Here is a 15,470-nt window from a genome sequence, read left to right on the forward strand (position 1 = left end):
TCAAGCCTTTGGATGATGGCACTGCACTCATGGGTAAGAATCATCATGCTTTCCATTTCCTTCTTCTTTGCAGCTACAACATCTTTCAGGAACTTGTTGTATTGAGGAATCAACATGAAAGCATCTATGATGGGCATTGCAACCTGAGCTTCACTCATTTGCTTCTCAAACAAAGCCTTGTACTTCTCTAGCAGCTGCCTCTTGAATCTACCAGGGAATGGTAGTTTGGGTTCATAGGGAGAAGGAACAAAAGAATTCTCACTTGCTGGAGCAAGAACTTCACCATCTTTCACTGTTTTCTTCGCTTCCCCAACCTTTCCTTTACCCTTGGCTTCCACAATCTTCTTCAAGATTTCATCATTGATTTTCTCATCAACAATCACCACTTCATCATCTAAGTTGATGGCCACCTCTTCACCTAGTTTCTCAGCATCCCTAGTGAGGGTTGTAGGCGGTAACTGCTTACCACTCCTAAGGGTGATAGCTTTGGCCTCCTTGGGGTTTTGGTCAGATTTTCCAGGTAGAGATCCTTGCTGGCGAGTCTGGTGAGTGTTCATGGAAGCAAACTGATTCTCTAAATTCTTGACTGTAGAAGCAAGATGTGAGAACTTGTTGTTGAGCTCATTGTAGCTCCCATCAATCTTGAAATGAAGGTTCTTCAACTCATAACCAACATGCTTCTCACTTCTAGTCTGAGACTCCAAGATTTATTTCAGCAGGGTGTCAGTGCTGCTCTCTTGAGAAGCAGAGGAACCAGATGAGGGGTTTTGCTGAGGTTGATAGTTGCCTTGCTGGTTGTTTCGAGGCGGATAACCACTCTATTGGTTGTTGGGATAGGATTTCTGTTGGTAGTTGTTGTACTGAAAGTTGGGCTCTTTTTTGCACCAGCTACCATTGTTGTTGATGAAACACAGCTCTTCCTGACCTTCCAAACCCTCAACCTCATGGACAACAGGTGGTGTATCTTGGCTTGGGTTACCAACAAAATACAGTTGCTCTTGTGTGGCTTTATCAGCAAGGAGAATGTCTATCTTATCCTGTAGAGCTTTCAACTCCTTCCTCGTCTGCTTATCATCTGTTCGACTGCTTCTGCCGTGGTCTCCACTGTAAACTGAATCACTCTTTACCATGTTGTCAACCAGCTCCTCTGCATCTTCCTCAGTTCTCCCCAAGAAGAACCCATTGCTAGCTGTATCCAGTCTAGCCCTGTACTTAGGAAGAGCACCACGGTAGAATGTGCTCAGCAAGCTCTCCTTATAGAAACCATGGTGTGGGCATTGAGCTTGGTAGCCCTTGAATCTCTCCCACGCTTCGCTGAAGCCTTCCAAGTTCTTCTGTTGAAAACTGGAAATCTCATTTCTCAGCTTAGCAGTTCTTGAAGTAGAGAAGAATTTCTCCAAGAATGCTCTCTTGCAATCATCCCAAGTGGTGATAGAGTCGCTGGGTAGAGACTTCTCCCACGGACGTGCCTTATCCCCCAAAGAGAAAGGGAATAGCTTGAGCTTTAAGGCATCTTCGGACACACCATTGGTTTTTGACAACCCACAGTAGCTGTCGAACTTGTCCAAGTGGTCAAATGGGTCCTCTAGAGCTAAGCCATGATACTTGTTGTTCTCGATCACGTAGAGGAGTCCTGACTTGACCTCAAAGTTGTTGGCTGCCACAGCCGGTGCTAGGATTCCTAGTCTATGACCATGAATGTTGGGCCCGTCATAAGTACCAATGGGTCGAGCTGCCCGCGGTTGGTGTTCTGCCCCTTGCGATGGATCTGCCATATCAATATCCAATCTCTGCAAGTGGGCTTGTTGTTCTTCTTCTCTTCTAGCTCTAGTACACTCCCTCTCGAAAGCTCTGATGTATGCTACTATTGGAACTAGGTTTGATGGACCTTTGCTCCTCAAGTTCATACACCTGAAAGTGAAAGGTTGGTGAAGAAGAAGAATCAGTAACAAAACAAAATTAAAATGACTTAGTCTCAAGCAAGTGACTAAATCTCAATGTTTAAATCTACTCAGAATTTGGCAACTGCGCCAATTTGATGTTAGGAGTTTTCAAGCTCCTAAGACAAATGTTGTAGTATAGTGATTGTCGAACCAGTTCTGAGGGATATCAAAGCACTGAGAATGCAAGTACTCACTTAGTCTAAGTGCAACCAATGATTTAGATGAGTTTTAAGCTATGACTAAAACTAAAAAGCAATAACAGAATGATACTTTCTTGACTAAGGGAAAAGAGAACTCATGGGCATAGGGATTAGACCTTGGGTGATCAAGTTTCGAACTAAGGATGACAAATGATCAATCAAACTATCTACCTTAAGCCTAGACACAATTCTAAGCAAGCTCTATGTCTAGATGAATGCTCATTTGCTAACATATCTCAAACATCAAATGTCTTTGGTTGAATAATATGAAAACAATCATTACTAACAAGTCTATTAGCTATCTTAGCACCTTTAACAACAAATGTCTTTGGCAAAGTATACTAAAAGCCTAGGAGAGTTGTCTCAGGCATTTCATCAAACACCTTTCGGGTGGGAAATGCCTATTGATCAACTTTTGAGTGGCCAACTCAGAAGATGCATTAGGAATACTCTACTAGCAAGGAACAAGAATGATCTACACTAAAACATCCTAGAACTAACCTAATCACCCTTAATCTCCCTAACCCATGAATTCAAAAGGTGATTACTCACTAATCTCCATGATTTCTCTTAAACCCATATTGGATTTCAGATTAATCATGTAGAGAAATAGATAAGAAATCAACAAGAACACAAGAACATAACAATCAAAATCCAAGAGATAAACTTCTCAAGAGACTTTTTGTGTATTTCTCAATAGATCAAAAGATAAGATGTCTGGTGGCTACAAAAGATGTTTAAAACATAGGTTTAGAAAATAAAAACATACATCATGAAATGACCAAAAGGCCCTTGAGAAATCATAAGTTCGAGCAGAAATAAGACGCGGAGCGACCTCCGCTCGTCGCTCCGAGTAGTCGCTCCATGCTTCGGGAGCGACCTCGCTGTGTCGCTGCGAGAGGTCGCTCTGGACTCGTTCTCGTGTTTCTGAGTGATGAAAACGCGAGCGGTCTCCGCTCGTCGCTCCGAGTAGTCGCTTCATGCTTCGGGAGCGACCTCGCTGTGTCGCTGCGAGAGGTCGCTCCGGACTCGTTCTCGCATCTCCGGGTGATCAAAACGAGAGCGACTCTTCCCTGTCGCTCTGGTAAGGTCGCTCTGATAGGGAGATCAGAGCGACTTGACGGTGTCGCTCTGAACTGGTCGGTCCGGTAAGGTGCTCGCCCAATGATCACTTTAAACACTTCTTTTGGACTCCAATTGCACCCAAATGTCTCCAAGAACTCCATGTGGTACTCCAATACCTGATAAGGACTCATGTATGCAAAATGCAACCTAAACATGGCTAAATCCTAATCTATATGATCAAAATGCACATGGGTGAATGGATAAAACATTAGAAATATGCAAGATATCAGTGTGTTGAAAATTAAAATAATAATATTTTTTTTAAAGTAAACGACTTACAATTAAGTAGTCATAGGTTAGTTTTGCAATTGAAAAAAAACTTCAAGATTTAATTATACACAGACGACTTATAATTTAGTCGTCCACCAGACGACTTACTTGTAAGTCGTCGAGGATTTTTTTCCGAGATTCTGGTCAAACCTCGTAAATCCTGGACGACTTACATTTTAGTCGTCTGTATATAATTAAATCTTGAAGTTTTTTTTTTCAATTGCAAAACTAACCTATGACGACTAAACTGTAAGTCGTCTACTTTTAAAAAAATATTATTATTTTAATTTTCACTAGACGACTGAAATGTAAGTCGTCCAGAAAAGTCAAAATTCTGAAATAATCCAGTCAAATGCAAAACTAACCTATGACGACTGAAATGTAAGTCGTCTAGCTTTTTTGGAGTTTTTTTTTAACCAAACAATAGTAGACGACTTATTTTTCAGTCGTCCGAAATAACAGATTTCAAAGTCAATTGCAAAAATAACCTCTGCGTTGACCAGACGACGTATAGTTTAGTCGTCTGGACAACTTTGATTGAAGTTGTCCGCGTCTTCTCCGCTAGTTTTTAAGTCTTCTACGTTAGTTTTTGAATAACTTGTATTTTTAAGAGTGATAAGTAACTTCAAGATATGTAAAACTCATATTTACAAAATATGTTATCTCCCTTAGTTTTACTTAATTTGACTATGTTTTTCAACGCAAAATTATAAAAAATATGATATGCTTTGACTAGTTACTATTGTTTGTTTCCATCTCTTAAGTATTATTGTTATAGACAATAATGATGACTATTGTTATGAGTTGGAAGAAGGGTTAAATGCTTCTTAAAATGTTGTATCAATATGAAGCTACCAACATTCTTGTTTATTAAGATGAAAAAAAGCCATTGGAGTTTATTATTGCATATGAGAGATCCAAAGATAAGAAAAAGGCTACTGAAGTCTATTATTTCATTGATTTGTAAACGTGTAAACACATTGTTAGCACATTTAATACATCTTGGAAAACATTATTACTGATTTTACAAAAAATTCACAACTAAAAGAGTAGACATGCAATTCACAAAACAGACCACAAACAAAACTATTATAGATCATTCCTCTACAAAGACAAGCTTGGATTCCACTTGGGTAGACAAGACCAGACGACTTTTAAGAAGTCCAGACGACTTCTAAGAAGTCCAGACGACTTCCAGGAAGTTCAGACGACTTCCAGGAAGTTCAGACGACTTTGTCAGAAGACTTTTAGGAAGTTCAGACGACTTCCAGATGACTTTACAGGAAGTCCAGACGACTTTTAGAAAGTCCAGACGACTTTCAGACGACTTCCAGACGACTTCCAGACGACTAACAAGTAAGTCGTCCCAGAAGTCTTCCAGATCTGAAAAAACCTGCATATTAAATCCAGATCTGAAAAACCTGCATATTCAAAAACGTTCAAATGGCTTAAAAACAGAAAAAATGAGTGGAAGATTAGATAAATCTAGCTTTACAGAACACACAAAAATACATATCTAAAAATAATGGATCTACCTTTAAATTAGTGGAAGATGAGTACCATCTAATTAAAAACCTGCAAAAAAGATAGATTATTAAGAAAGACATGAGACAAAACTGAAAAATTCATATAAAGTTTGGTGTTTTCAAGTCAAAGAGATTAGAGTGGGTTTGGAGAGTTTTAGTTTGGGAAAAAAGTAAGAACTTTATACAACAAGAAGTTACCAAATGAAGAAAAATCAAACATAAGAACTTACCAAAACGCTCAGAAAAATCCAGACGACTTCCTGGAAGTCCAGACGACTTTGTTAGAAGACTTCCAAGAAGTCCAGACGACTTCCAGACGACTAACAAGTAAGTCGTCTCAGAAGTCTTCCAGATCTGAAAAACCTGCATATCAAATCCAGATCTGGAAAACCTGCATATCCAAAAACGTTCAAATGACTTAAAAATAGAGAAAATGAGTGGAAGATTAGATAAATCTACATTTATAGAACACACAAAAATACATATCTAAAATTAATAGATCTACTTTTAAAGTAGTGGAAGATGAGTACCATTTGATTAAAAACCTGCAAAAGAGATACATTAGTAAGAAATACATGAGACAAAACTGAAAAATTCATATAAAGTTTGGTGTTTTCAAGTCAAAGAGATTAGAGATAGGTTGGAGAGTTATAGAATGATGAACATTACATTTTTGTTGCAGCCATTTGAGAGGAGGAGAGAGAATGTGTAAATTTTTCTTTATATAGGGAGACAAAAAAATCCAATTAGGTTAAAATTTTTTGACTCAGACGACTTCCTAGACGACTTACATTTCAGTCGTCTGTTGAAGAAATTAAAACAGACGACTTACATGTAAGTCGTCCAGAAGAGTTTAATATTTGTAGTTGGAAATTAAATATTTTTAGCGGGAAACTGAAATAGAAGACTTTCCAGACGACTTACAAGTAAGTCGTCTGGTTTAAATTATTTAAGCGGGAAAATATTTTTTTTAAAAAAAATTTAGGCGGGAATATTTGAACGACTTACATGTAAGTCGTCTGTTTTATTTTCTTCACCAGACGACTGAAATGTAAGTCGTCCGAGTAAAATGATCATGTTAGGTTAAAACGTACATTGGTAAAATTAAAGGTTCGGTACGATGTGGACGACTGAAATATACGTCGTCCGGGTAAATTATTCAACATACGACTGAAATATAAGTCGTCCACACCCTAAACATAACCCCTAAACTTAATTATCTAATTAAACACTTCATAAAACCAAATCAAACTCGAAAAGTGTTTACTATACACAGAAATAAACACATATAGGTGAAAACTAATTTTTGAAAAAAACATTTTAGTTTTCGAAAATCTAACCCTAACAATACATACAATACTACAACATATGTTTGCCAAACTCCTAAACAAAAGTATTTCATGATTCACTACTTCCACTCATCTATCTTCAAAACAAATCAATTTTATCATATCTTAATTTATATCACTTAAAACTGTTTATAATTACTTGATTTTTATTTTTCACGCATCAAAATATTTTTTTACAAGATTTATAAATTATTTTTAAAATAAACTGGTACCAGAAGACTTACACTTCAGTCGTCCAGACGACTGCCAACATCTCAGACGACTCAGACGATTTACTGGAGCTATATTCGTAAAAATGGCTTCTGTTTTTTTGTTTGGTCACAAGGGGTTGAGCTGTAATTTCACTCGGATTTTAGGTTAGTTTTGCATTTGATTCAAGTTTGGGTATAGGTTTGGGATTAAAATCAAGTTGTGAGTTAGTTTTGGCAAAACCCCACCAGAATATGTGATTATAGTAAGATTTGTTTTTATTGATGTACAACATGAATCACACATATTAGTTTTTCCTCAAATTATGCTAGTATAATTTTATTGATGTTGAATTTTCTTCATTTATTTTAATAATGTTAACTTTATTTCATTTTCTAAGTGATATTAATGAAAATTAGAAAATGTATCAGCTATTAATTTATGTAAATTCACATTTATGTATCAGTTTCAAAAAAGTGATGTAAGTTACATAAATTTATATTAGTTTTATCGAAGTGATGTCAAATAATTTAATAACAACATCAATTATTAGAATTGATGGTAAAAAAATAATTTGTATCATTTATTTATAAGTGATTTAAATTGCTATCATTTATTTTTGTGATACTATTTATGTGATGTAATGTGATTTTTTTTGTAGTGTTTGTTTGTTTGTATTAGTGTAATAAATGTTGTTCAAAATTTTTTTTTTATGTATTTGGTATATGGTCACTAGATTTAAACTCAAGGTGTGTGAGTTGTTGACAAAGAAATATAATTGATAATAAATAGATTAGTTCATGTATATTTTATTTTATCAATGAGAATCCTAACAATCCTAACATAAAATAACAAATGTTAGTTTATATTTTTGTTGTTTTTATCATTATTATAATTTTTAAATACTAGAAAATTTGAGGTAAAACCATATAATTTTTTATACCTAAAACTTCAACATATAATATTAATTTTGTCTCCGAAAATTAATAAAGTTTAAACACGAATATAAGTAATTTCCTACTGTTTGAATCTTAAATGTTGTTTGAATATAATAAGACTGTATGTGACAACCATACATACTGACATACACTCAACAAACTGAAAACAATTACAATAGAAACATCATCAGCTATAAGTTATTTACTGTCTCTCTAAAGCATTACAACATCTTAAAAATTTCTTGGATACAAATTTTGATTAATAATTAAGGGTTAATAATTTATTGTTAAACTATTTTTTTGAATGAATGTTAATTATATTCATCAAAGCTCTGTTATACATCAAGTGCAACTACTTAGAATGGTAATTTTTTAAAAGGTAAAAACATCAATCTTAAACTTTGGTACCAGACCAAATTTGAAGAAGCCTAAACTGTCGTTTGGATCAAGGATCGATCACAAGAAATAGAGATCAAGTCCGATAGGTTCATCGAGCAGTCTAGTATCTACTTTCGCTGACTAGAGATGTGCGGCTCATTCATTCAATATCAAGCAATCTACTACACGGTTAATGAGTGGATTAAACCTAAGATGTAGCAGTAACTATCAGGTTAAAGCTAGCATTAAGAGTTGAGATGAACGAAGACACAATAGAGTTGCTTATTTATGTTTAGCCTTGCGATTAACACCCTAGAACCCTAGACAATCTAGCTAACTACTCAGCCATAACCCAAGATAAATAAGACATGATAACTGAATAATATTGCATATAAATCCAAAGATAAATCAACAGGGTTCAGGATGATCTTCTCTGTCAAGAAGAGGAGCCGTCTCCCTTACAATAGCAATTAACCAAGAATAGGTCTAGGTCTCTTGCAAAACTAGCGTAATCCAAAAATAAAAGATAGAGGCAACTTTTATATGGAGGCGCCCTTAGACTTCAGAGTGGGGAATCGGCAAATCTTTAAAAGATATGGAGACTTTCATAAATGTCGAGAACAATCGTCTGGCTGCTCCTGGTAGGATCAACCGTCAGACTGCTCCACTTGATTGTTCTTCGGGGAAAGTCTCTAATTCTAGCTCCTTTCTTCACGCTTCTTCCTTTAACTCTTAAGTCTTCTCCAGACCTGAAATGACTCTAAAAAGACTAGACTAACTCGATAAAACACTCAAAACAAGTTAGGAAACATATACACAATGATGTCAAAAACACTATATATCAATTAATGTTTTGGATTCATAATTTTTCACTGATTGAAAATAAAATAAATAATTTTTTTTAGTAAAACAAACTAAGCCGAATGTTTAATCATATGAAAACTCGATTATTTTACTTTTTGATTTTATAATTGGCACAAAGTTAATGATGATTAACTAATAAATAAAAATCTACAATATTATTATAGTAATATAATTAATGATGTGATGTATTGTTAAGATAATATGATTAATAAAATTGCTAAACTCAGTAAAATATGTAAATACAATTAATACAATTATATTAATGAAATTACTAAAATGATATTATCTATATTTCTAACCAATTCTCGTTTACATTATTATGCATATTTTTAAATAATTTTTATTTATCATGTTATTCATATTCGCAGCTAGCAGATATAGACTGACTTGATTTGTCAGTGACATCTCGTAAATTGGTTGAAATTTAAAAATTCCTCCAAGTTAGGTGAACAATCCACATCGTTATTGTCATCAATCAGCGTCATGCCAATTTTCAATTAAAAATATGTAATGTGACACTTTGATTATAATATATGGATGTGCATGTAACGTAATTCACCATAAGGTCAAATGGCCCACGAATATAAAGCCCAAGTCCACTATAACTATTAGCAATATAATATGATCTATCTTCGTGGGCTTATTCAGTAATACGATACCTACTTGTTAATTTCGAAGTAGTTCTTCGATGCTATACAAAAAGAAAATGACTATCTTTCTCGAAACAAGTATAAAATTATTAAAAAATTCATTAGGAAAAAAAAGAGAATCGGAAAAAAAAGGAAGAAAATATTCCCCTTTTATATAATTTGACTGTCTGGTATACTACCATCAGGGCCGGTCTTGAGGGGAAGCCACCCAATCCAAAGATTACGGCATCCAAATTAGTGGGGTATATATATTTTTTAAAAATATTAGTATATACATAAAAAGAAAATCTGTAGATTATTTTGTTAAAATATTATCTATTGGACATATTCAGTTATAATAAAATTTGTCAAACTTTTTAAATATAGGGCTTTTTGCAAAATTGACCTACAACTTAAAGTTAAACACAAAACTAACCTCTTTTTTTTTTTAATTGGTTTTGCCCTATTCACCCCACAAGTTCATATAATTTACGAAAATGCCATCAATTTTTTTTTTCTTTTCGAAAATGACATCTTTACTCACTCACCCTCATCATCTTCAAGTAATTACAAGATTGCCATTGTCATCAATACCACAACCACCATGAACAACCAATTTAAAGCTCTTAATGCTCCCAAAATCGATTTACCCTTCTTCTTTTTCCATTCTTGTGAACTAAACACAACATATCTCTCACCTTCTCTCCACAATGAGCTAAAAAAACCCAAGATTTTGATTCTAAAATTTTTATGGTTCATAGAGTCATAGAAGCTAACGATTCTGGGTGGGTGACTTTCGTTTGTGATTCTGTGTGCTTGGAGAAGCCTTATGTATGCTAAGGAACTTATCTCACCAATTTAAGGTATGACATCGAGTTTTTTTCCAGATCTGTTCGTCAGACGACTTACTTGGGAAGTCGTCTGGCTGTAGACGACTTACCTGGAAGTCGTCTGGCAGTAGACGACTTACCTGGAAGTCGTCTGGTCAACGCAAAGGTTATTTTTGCAATTGACTTTGAAATCTGTAACCTGAGACGACTGAAAGTTAAGTCGTCTACTATTGTTTGGTTTCAAAAAAATTTCCAAAGAACCTAGACGACTTACATTTCAGTCGTCATAGGTTAGTTTTGCATTTGACTAGATAATTACAGAAGTTTGACTTCCCCAGATGACTTACATTTCAGTCGTCTGTCGAAAATTAAAATAATAATTTTTTTTAAAGTAAACGACTTACAATTAAGTAGTCATAGGTTAGTTTAGCAATTGAAAAAAAAACTTCAAGATTTAATTATACACAGAAGACTTACTTGTAAGTCGTCGAGGATTTTTTTCCGAGATTCTGGTCAAACCTCGTAAATCCTGGACGACTTACATTTCAGTCGTCTCGTGGACGACTGAATTATAAGTCGTCTGTATATAATTAAATCTTGAAGTTTTTTTTTTCAATTGCAAAACTAACCTATGACAACTTAACTGTAAGTCGTCTACTTTAAAAAATATATTATTATTTTAATTTTCACTAGACGGCTGAAATGTAAGTCGTCCAAAAAAGTCAAACTTCTGAAATAATCCAGTCAAATGCAAAACTAACCTATGACGACTGAATTGTAAGTCGTCTAGCTTTTTTGGAGTTTTTTTTTAACCAAACAATAGTAGACGACTTATTTTTCAGTTGTCCGAAATAACAGATTTCAACGTCAATTGCAAAAATAACCTCTGCGTTGACCAGACGACGTATAGTTTAGTCGTCTGGACAACTTATATTGAAGTCGCCCGCGTCTTCTCCGCTAGTTTTTAAGTCTTCTACGTTAGTTTTTGAATAACTTGTATTTTTAAGAGTGATAAGTAACTTCAAGATATGTAAAACTCATATTTACAAAATATGTTCTCTCCCTTAGTTTTACTAAATTTGACTAAGTTTTTCAACGCAAACTTATAAAAAATATGATATGCTTTGACTAGTTACTATTGTTTGTTTCCATCTCTTAAGTATTATTGTAATAGACAATAATGATGACTATTGTTATGAGTTGGAAGAAGGGTTAAATGCTTCTTAAAATGTTGTACCAATATGAAGGTACCAACATTCTTGTTTATTAAGATGAGAAAAGGCCATTGGAGTTTATTATTTCATATGAGAGATCCAAAGATAAGAAAAAGGCTATTGAAGTCTATTATTTCATTGATTTGTAAATGTGTAAACACATTGTTAGCACATTTAATACATCTTGGAAAACATTAAAACTGATTTTACAAAAAATTCACAACTAAAAGAGTAGACATGCAATTCACAAAACAGACCAAAAACAAAACTATTATAGATCATTCCTCTACAAAGACAAGCTTGGATTCCACTTGAGTAGACAAGACCAGACGACTTTTAAGAAGTCCAGACGACTTCTAAGAAGTCCAGACGACTTCCAGGAAGTTCAGACGACTTTCTCAGAAGACTTTTAGGAAGTTCAGACGACTTCCAGACGACTTTACAGGAAATCCAGACGACTTTACAGGAAATCCAGATGACTTTAAGACGACTTCCAGACGACTTCCAGACGACTAACAAGTAAGTCGTCCCAGAAGTCTTCCAGATCTGAAAAACCTGCATATTCAAAAACGTTCAAATGGCTTAAAAACAGAAAAAATGAGTGGAAGATTAGATAAATCTACCTTTACAGAACACACAAAAATACATATCAAAAAATAATATATCTACCTTTAAATTAGTGGAAGATGAGTATCATCTAATTAAAAACCTGCAAAAAAAGATAGATTAGTAAGAAAGACATGAGACAAAACTGAAAAATTCATATAAAGTTTGGTGTTTTCAAGTCAAAGAGATTAGAGTGGGTTTGAAGAGTTTTAGTTTGGGAAAAAAGTAAGAACTTTATACAACAAGAAGTTACCAAATGAAGAAAAATCAGACATAAGAACTTACCAAAACGCTCAGAAAAATCCAGGCGACTTCGTGGAAGTCCAGACGACTTCCTGGAAGTCCAGACGACTTTGTCAAAAGACATCCAAGAAGTCCAGACAACTTCTAGACGACTAACAAGTAAGTCGTCTCAGAAGTCTTCCAGATCTGAAAAACCTACATATCAAATCCAGATGTGAAAAATCTGCATATCCAAAAACGTTCAAATGACTTTAAAATAGAGAAAATGAGTGGAAGATTAGATAAATCTACATTTATAGAACACACAAAAATACATATCTAAAATTAATAGATCTACCTTTAAATTAGTGGAAGATGAGTACCATTTGATTAAAAACCTGCAAAAGAGATAAATTAGTAAGAAATACATGAGACAAAACTGAAAAATTCATATAAAGTTTGGTATTTTCAAGTCAAAGAGATTAGAGAGAGGTTGGAGAGTTTTAGAATGATAAACATTACATTTTTGTTGCAGCCATTTGAGAGGAGGAGAGAGAATGTGTAAATTTTTCTTTATATAGGGAGACAAAAAAATCCAATTAGGTTAAATATTTTTGACTCAGACGACTTCCTAGACGACTTACATTTCAGTCGTCTGTTGGAGAAATTAAAACAGATGACTTACATGTAAGTCGTCCAGAAGAGTTTAATATTTTTAGTGGGAAATTAAATATTTATAGCGGAAAACTAAAATAGAAGACTTTCCAGACGACTTACAAGTAAGTCGTCTGGTTTAAATTATTTAAGCGGGAAAATATTTTTTTTTTTTAAAATTAGGCGGGAATTTTTGGACGACTTACATGTAAGTCGTCTGTTTTAATTTCTTCACCAGACGACTGAAATGTAAGTCGTCCGAGTAAAATGATCCGGCTAGGTTAAAACGTACATTGGTAAAATTAAAGGTTCGGTACGATGTGGACGACTGAAATATACATCGTCCGGGTAAATTATTCAACAGACGACTGAAATATAAGTCGTCCACACCCTTAACATAACCCATAAACTTAATTATCTAATTAAACACTTCATAAAACCAAATCAAACTTGAAAAGTGTTTACTATACACAGAAATAAACAAATATAGGTGAAAACTAATTTTTTAAAAAACCATTTTAGTTTTCCAAAATCTAACCCTAACAATACATACAATACTACAACATATGTTTGCCAAACTCCTAAACCAAAGTATTTCATGATTCACTACTTCCACTCATCTATCTTCAAAACAAATCAATTTTATCATATCTTAATTTATATCACTTAAAACTGTTTATAATTGCTTGATTTTTATTTTTCACGCATCAAAATATTTTTTTTATAAGATTTATAAATTATTTTTAAAATAAACTGGTACCAAACGACTTACACTTCAGTCGTCCAGACGATTTCCAACATCTCAGACGACTCAGACGATTACTAGGGCTATATTCGTAAAAATGGCTTCTGTTTTTTTGTTTGGTCACAAGGGGTTGAGCTGTAATTTCACTAGGCTTTTAGGTTAGTTTTGCATTTGATTCAAGTTTGGGTATAGGTTTGGGATTAAAATCAAGTTGTGGGTTAATTTTGGCAAAAACCCCTTAAATCGGATGTTGCTCTTGAGGGACTTTTGGGCCTAATACGGACACTTCCAACTGCGTGTGGCCACTGGGCTTATTACATGAGGATACCCAGCTCCCGTGGATGCCTTCGGCGGGCTCCGGCAGGCCCTTAGTGGCTCAGATTTACCCAGACGGTCTTTAGGTGCTAGTCGGATCCCCTCGGAGCATTCAGATACCATGGTCATCAAAAAAAAAAACCCTTAAATATATTAGTAAATTTATATTTTAGATAATAATTAAAACCCTAATTCTAAAATAGAAACATAACAATTTTTCCTTTTGTTCCAAACTTCCAATTTGTTATTTTGTGTCACCTTGCAGTCTTGCAACACTTTTATTTTGCCCAGATTTAAATTCATAAATTAGGTCTTCAATTATTTCAACTCATCCCTTCCATCAGCAATAAGTGTTTTTATATCAATGTTTTTTATGAACATATTATGAAATTTAATTTTTTTAATAAAAATTTAAGTTATTTTTAATACTGTTTTGTGATTTTGATAAAACATGTACGAGAGCATAGTTTTAAATTTTGATTGAGACAATATAAAAGGTTGGTCCGACACCGACTACCATCAGCATGTAATCTAGAAAACGAAACTCTAACTTCGACAACTACATTTGGCGGATGTCTTTCTTCTTCTTTTCTTTTTTTTTTGTCAAAAAAATTTTGTATAACTTTGATATTACCAAGTACGTTGACATAACACACTATAAACCACTATTTTACATGTTTAAAAAAAAAACTAGCCTTCAAAACTGTTTTACATGTTTTAGCTAAGATTATACAATTATGCATATTGATCACCATTCAAATCATATAAATTTTTCTTATTATTTCAAATGATCCTGTTTAAGATAAATATTTTAAAATATGCTACAGGCTATTCGTCTAGCATATATATATTTTTGATTAATATGGGGTATCACGAACCTACCAGAGAGTCTAGACTAATTCTCAAATAAATGTACAGTTTATGGATAAATAATTTCTCCAGATATGTAAATAGGCCGTAAACAGAGACTCATATTCGTATAGGTGTTCAGACCAATATGATTTGGTTTCACAGAGCATGTAGATCGAATTTAAAATGTGGTGCCATCCCAAATCATTCCCTTTACCACTTGACCACATAGTCTCGAACTATTCATCTAGCATATTTACAAATTAATATACATATGAATTCCAACAAAAAAAAGTAGTTACAAACATGAATACCAACAAAAAAAAATAGTTACAAAAATGAATACCAACAAAAATACGAAATCACAAATAACAAAAACACTGCTGATGTGCTCATAATACAACTGTTCAATCTCAATTTTCAAATATTAGAACGAAATTATGTATCAAGCTTCACATGGAATGACAAACAAGCAACAACTAAATTCGATTAGCTTTACCGACGGCTTTTACAGGTAACGTATATAATTTTAAATATAACAAATGCATTTAGTTAAATATAACAAATATAACAAGCCTCATCAAGGCATGAAGGAAACCCTAAAACTCATGTTCAGTTCTGGAG

General features: G+C 33.9%; 1 non-coding gene across 1 annotated transcript; it reads left to right on the top strand.

The window, feature by feature from the left end:
- The first annotated feature begins 1,260 nt into the window (after positions 1-1,260).
- LOC125593521 lies at positions 1,261-1,367 on the top strand. Its single transcript, XR_007329425.1, has one exon. It is a non-coding gene; the product is annotated as a small nucleolar RNA R71 (small nucleolar RNA).
- The last annotated feature ends 14,103 nt before the right edge of the window (positions 1,368-15,470 follow it).

Source organism: Brassica napus, chromosome C9 (assembly GCF_020379485.1).
Source record: "Brassica napus cultivar Da-Ae chromosome C9, Da-Ae, whole genome shotgun sequence".
Taxonomy (NCBI): domain Eukaryota; kingdom Viridiplantae; phylum Streptophyta; class Magnoliopsida; order Brassicales; family Brassicaceae; genus Brassica; species Brassica napus.